This window comes from Octopus sinensis, linkage group LG1 (genome assembly GCF_006345805.1).
Source record: "Octopus sinensis linkage group LG1, ASM634580v1, whole genome shotgun sequence".
Taxonomy (NCBI): domain Eukaryota; kingdom Metazoa; phylum Mollusca; class Cephalopoda; order Octopoda; family Octopodidae; genus Octopus; species Octopus sinensis.
This window is the reverse complement of record NC_042997.1, coordinates 120,316,558-120,323,333: the sequence shown is the minus strand read 5'-3', so window position 1 is coordinate 120,323,333 and position 6,776 is coordinate 120,316,558.

Genomic DNA, 6,776 nt, shown 5'->3' with positions numbered 1-6,776 from the left:
ATCTTGTTTTTAGCAATGAGCTCTGTTTTTAGTATTGCTCTAACTCGTCTATAGTATTCTTTTTTTATTTTCTCTTTCATTTGTGTGTGTTGTGTCTTATCTAGTTCATGTATCTGAAATATTTGTAAGTTTGACTTTGGTCTAATTGTCTTATTTCATTGGATTTATCTAGTGTGATGTTGCTACTCTTAACTAGTTTTCCTCTTTTCAGGGTTACTTTGACGCATTTTTCTAATCCAAATTTCATATCTATTTCTTTGGTAAATCCATGAACAGTCTTTAGTACTGTTTCCAGCTGTTTGTCATTTGTAGCGTATAGTTTTAGGTCATCCATATATAAAAGGTGGCTAATCGTTTTACCGTAACATTTATATCCGCATCCAGTTCTATTTAGCATATCAGATAGAGGTGACAGTGCCAAGCAGAAAAGGAGTGGAGAGAGCGTGTCTCCCTGGAATATTCCCCTTCTAATGGGGATGGCTTTGGTCTTCACGAGTCTCTCTTTTGTTTGGAGCTGTAGCATTGTCTGCCATTTATTCATAGAGTATCATATATATTTTATAATTGTTGGTGCTGCCTTGTTAATGGCTATTATTATTATTATTAATATTATTATTATTATTATTATTATTATTATTATTATTATTATTATTATTATTATTATTATTATTTTTATTATTCTATGTTTGACTTTTGCTTTATGTCTGTACAAGTTGGCTCCAAGCCTCACCCAGAGGCCTCAAGAGACAACAGGTTGGAAGTTCACGTTATTGTTATGCCTAGTGTGCCATATATTTGGGGGGTTTTTTGGTGTTGTACTAGTGAATGTCTAATAAATAAATTTAAAAAAAAGTTTGTTTTCAACCTTGGGATTACATAGAGAGTATTTTGCGCAGGATATGAGCAGTTCCCATGAGCACTATCTTTTGAATTTCTGCCATTTTGGGGTTTCCTGGTATCTGAGTTAGGTAGCAATCAGCCCCTTTCGCTATCATTCCCAGGGCACCTATGACAACAGGTATTGTTTTAGTCTTAAGGTTCCACATTTTGCTGATTTCTATTTCAAGATCTTTATATTTGCTCAGTTATTTGTAGGTCTTGACAGATACGTTTATATCGATTGGGACAGTCATATCAATGAGGACGCATGTTCTTTGTCTGAAGTTTTTCAATATGATGTCTGGCCTATTTGCATCTATCTTCCTGTCAGTTTGAATGGTGAAGCTCCAGAGGAGTGAGATGTGATCATTTTCAAGCACTGGTGGAGGATTGTGTTCCCACCAGTTTTTTTCATGGGGCAAATCCAGGTTTTTGCAAATTACCCAGTGAATATATTGTGCAGCTCTATCATGCCTGTTGAGGTACTCTGTAGGCGCTAGAAGACTGCATTTGGAGACCACATGATCAATGGTTTCATTTTGTTGTCGGCATACACGACATGTTGGGCTACTGCCGTTCTTTAATATGTTGACCTGGTAGTTTCTTGATGGTAGGCATTAATCTTGAGCTGCTATGATAAACCCTTCTGTTTCAGATTTTAAGCCAGAAGCCATTAGCCATTGATGGGTCAGGGCTTTGTCAATATCTGCATTATTCGCTCTCTTTGGGTATTTGACATAGAGAGGTTTTTCTTGCCATTTATTATTCAGAATATCTAAGGCCGCAGTTTTGGCACTGGTTTTCATGCACCTAGCTTTTTCTGTGCTTGTTTCTTGTGTGTCTATCTCTAATTCCGAAATTTGTTGTATTCGGAATTCACTTAGATATTCCTTTGCCTGTTTTGTTACTGAGTATGATGCTTTCTTGTTTCATGTTTTGAGACAAGTTTTAACATCCAGTCCTCAGACTTTTTCAGGGAGGTATCTAGTCCAATTGTAGCAATCTTCATTGTTATTGCCAGTTGTAAAAGACCACGGCCTCCCTCTTTTCTTGGCAGATAAAGTCGTTCTGTATCTGCCTTAGGGTGGTGCATTCTATGCATTGTCAACGGTTTTCGTATTTTTCTGTCGAGCTGACATATTTCAGTAATTGACCAGTTAACGATATTGAAACTGTAAGTCACGACTGGTATGGCTAATGCATTGATCGCTTCGATCCTGTTTCTTGCATTCAGCTCTGTCTTGAGTATTGCTCTCACTCTTCGATAACATTCTCTCCTGATCCTTTCCTTCATCTCTGAATGCCTTATTCCGTTCCCTTCAATTACCCCTAGGTACTTGTAGCTCTCCGCTGGGTCTAGTTCATTTATGACATTCTGCTGGTCAAGGTTAATGTTAGATGTTTCTGTCATTTTTCCTTTGATAAATGTAGCTTTTGCACATTTATCGAGGCCGAATTGCGTTCTGATGTCATCACTGAATTGTTTGACTATCGCTAGTAAGCCCTTGAGTTGTTGGTCTTTCTTTGCAAAACGCTTTAAATCATCCATGTAAATGAGATGATTTATATTTTTATCAAACGTTTTATACCCTTACTGCACGTCATTGAGCAGTTTTGAGAAAGGTATTAAGGCTAAACAAAAGAGGAGTGGTGACAGTGATATTATTATTATCATTATCATTATATTATTATTATTATCATTATATTATAATTATCATTATCATTATTATTATTATTAGTATTATTATTATTATTATTATTAACATTATTATTATTATTATTATTATTATTATTAGTAGTAGTAGTAGTAGTAGTAGTAGTAGTAGTAGTAGTAGTAGTAGTAGTAGTATTTTCTGAGAATCTCAATTCTTTTCCATTGTCACTTTAATTAGTTTACATATATGTTTTTATTTACATGCGATCAGTTACATAACAGGATCCACCGTTTCATGGTGAGTATAATTTGATTGTAAATTTACTCTTGGTAGCAATCCGCTTGATTTTCATCTTGAATTAAATTGGAAAACTGTAGCTTATTTATGCTCTGGTAGAATTACAGAAAAAAAATGGAACAGCAACTCGGAGATACCACAAAAAAAGCGGGAGATGAAAGAGGAATAGTGTATTTACTTGTGTATATGTTTCAGCCCAATTTATAACTACTACTTTTCCCTTGATAGTTTGTTTGCTTCGTGTATAAACCGCAGAGCAGATTTTTCAGTTAGAATAAAATATACAATACTACGACTTATACGAGTAAATATGATAATTCGTTCTTTAACCAGAATAAAGAAGTGGGAAACATAATAACAAATTTATATTTACATTTGCGGCCGTAACAACTTTAAAGGCAACACGGAAACAATAACATTGTGAATGTAAATAGAAAGGCAACAACAACAGTCGCAACAGTTACCCCAATATGATATACAGCAACAGCAGCACATTGGAGGCGCAATGGCCCAGTGGTTAGGGCAGCAGACTCGCGGTCGTAAGGACACGGTTTCGATTCCCAGACCGGGCATTGTGAGTTTATTGAGCAAAAACACCGGAGCTCCACTAGGCTCTGGCAGAGTGTTGTACTCTTTCACCACAACTTTCTCTCGCTCTTCCTTCCTACTTCTGCCACAAAACAGAGGAACCAGGGTGTAACCCACTATGGCGTGGTAAACTTTCAGACTCTAGTCTAGATTGCTAAACCTCTGTACTGTCAGGCTTGTTCAGCTCTCTACCCGTTAAAAGCCACCGTTTACAGAATGAGGATTACAACGTAGCTTTCGTGCCCGTGCAACCGCCAGTCTATCGTGTGTGGTGGGTGGATCTTCAAGTTGCCACACGTATTCTTAGCAGCTTAGAGTAGGCTCGAATTAGAGATTATTCTTTGTTGCTAATGGCGTGAGTCCTGATTAGAAGAAGAAGAAGAAGAAGAAGAAGAAGAAGCCGTGGCGACCGCAGCAGTAGATTCAGTTGGAGGGACAGCAGCAGTAGCTTCAGTAGGAGGGAGAGCAGCAGTGGTAGCAACGGCAGCAGTTGCGGCAGCTGCAGCAGTTGCACCAAGAACAACACACCTATTATCACAATGTAATAAAGACGAAAATATTGACGAATGTTATGCAACAGTATTGGGTGGCCACAAACTGGTGAGTTCAGTAAATAGATTGTGCCTTGTGAAACCAAATTAACTCGTCATACCAGTGGAAGAGAAAGAATGGATTAGGAGGAAAATCATTAATTCATAGATTTATAAATATGAACAAAACAGGAAAGTGGACAATCTGACTGAACATATGCAGAAAATTGTTTGAAAAATATTGGCATTTTGATCTGGCATGAAGAGAATATGAGCGGGTGGAGGTTCCATGCCTGAATGAAGAGAAGAGATGATAAAAAATTAATCACAAATACATACTCTTCAGAACAATTCTTATTGACAGCATTATATCCCAGAAAATGTGTTAATAGTATAACATTCCAACGTGCCACCGGAATTAAGTACTAACTATTTCACAATGTAAAGTATACTAGCCATCTCAATATGGCTAACCACTAAGGGCGAGTGTTACTGTAGCTTTTAGCCCCAGGAGGTCATCATCTCCAGCTGGCTTTAGGCACACTTTCTGTGCACTTATGGTATTTGTAAAGGGAGGTCATCCCTCTCTCGTAAACCTATGATCATCATTGTTCGACCGTGTCTGAGACAATGGAATTTACCATGCTACGCCAGACTTCACGGTCCATCATGGCATTACGGAGGTCCTGTTGCTGGATGCCTGTATCCCAGGAGATTACATCAGGGTAGGAGAGTGTGCGCCCTCTGGTAAACCTAAGTGACACGCACGGACTGCAGTTTCTAGGTTTTTGCCTGTCTGCAAGCAATAATAAATCTCTGAATGAGATGTAAACAGTAACTGCTCGACAACGTAAATTATAATAGCCATCTCAATATGGCTAACCACTAAGGGTGGGTATTATTATTGCTTGCAGACAGTTTTTCGAAATCAGTGACGGAAGTTACTAGAAAAACAATAAGTATTTACAAACAGGTCTCCCTTTCATCGTAAACCGGTGACTGCTGTACGCCGAAGTCAGGCAAATACCTAGAAACTGCAGTCCGTGCGTGTGACTTAGGTTTACGAGAGAGGGATGACCTCCCTTTACAAATACCACAAGGGCACAAAAAGTGTACCTAAAGCCAGTGGAGACGATGATCTCCAGGGGCTAAAAGCTACAGTAACACCCACCCTTAGTGGTTAGCCATATTGAGATGGCTAGTATACTTTACGTTGTCGAGCGGTTACTGTTTACATCTCGTTCAGAGATTTATTATTATTTCACAATGATCTTAGAAAAGTGTGGTGAAATTGTCAATATAAGATCAGTACACCACGAATACTGCGCAGTGATTATCTTATTGGTAGAAATGTTGCTCAGGCGAAAAAATATTTAGCAGATAGTCGAAATATTCGACTTGTTGAGTTCAATTGTGTAAACGAGAATTATTGCTGTAGGAAGGATGAGAGTCGTGTATGATTCTTGCCCTAGCACAAAACCATCAGATAACTTTCGGTGCTCAGACAAAGCGCATGAAAATGCCATTGTTGTCTACACCATAATCACAACGGCAACAAATTCCACAATCATGAAAGTAGAAGGATCTGCTACATTGGTAACAAAAATAGATTTAGTATATAATCAGAATTAGTACCAAGGTATGAAAGAGGTTTACAGCAGCCATCTTCTAAAGAGTGCTTTCCACTTAAAAACAGCACCGGCAAACTAAAATCAGGACCGGCAAGGCTGACACAAATTATGGCGAGAAGGTTGGAAACCTCGAATATGGCTACTGATCATCAGAGGGAGCAAGGAAATGAAAGGGCAAAAAGAAACTTAGGAGCATCACAAAAAAATAGCAGGAAGGCGGCTGCGAGATCAGCATTTCAAGAATTAGCCAATTTTTGAAAAAAAAAAAACATGAAAACAATATCAAGAATAAGGGAAATAAATCCGAAACTATACTAAAACCACAAAATACGCAAAAATCACAAAGATCATAAAATGGCAAAAGACACAACAGCAAAATCATCAGAAATAAATGAAAAAAACCAAACATCCAACAAACAACCGCTACCAGCCTCACAGCAATAAATAATAATCTTTCTACTATAGGCACGAGGCCTGAAATTTTGGGGAAGGGAAGTCGATTACAGTACGCAACAGACCCCATTACGCAACTGGTACTTATTTTATTGATCCCGAAAGAATGAAAGGCAAAGTTCACCTTTTCAACTCAGTACATAGGCGGAATTTGAACTCAGAACATAGTAACGAGTGAAATACTACTAAGCATTTCATCCAACGTGCTAACGATTCTGCCATTTCGACGCCTTACAGTAGAAAACAAAAACGAGCTGAAGAAGTATATATATCAATACCAGTAGATGGAACTAATGGGGATAAAGGGCGATGACGTCCTCGTACAATAACGAAGTGTCAAAATTTTCCGCTGATAACTTCCAGAAAACTACTAGTTCAAGATAAATGTAGAGCCTCAAAATATGTTACTTTACGTGAGTGTCTGTTGTACGAGCAGGGCGACGAAACCGTACTGCCTGCATTCGTGCAGTTCAAGCACCGATAATTCGTGAAGTTAATAGGAAAAGTAGTTGTCACTTGTATACCGGAGTATCAGCCAAGTGTCTTTGAATAATCGGCTCACTGTCATCTTTTATTAAGTCTGTGCAGGCTGTTTCCTTCATTCTGGTAACTACAGTAAAAAACGTAATATTTGGAAAAGGACTGAATGAAATCAAGGCAGATAACCTCCGTTCAGGTCAATTTCTAACTTTTTTGTGTTCAAGTCCTAATTTGCAAAGAGATGTTAATAGGTTCGTAAGATA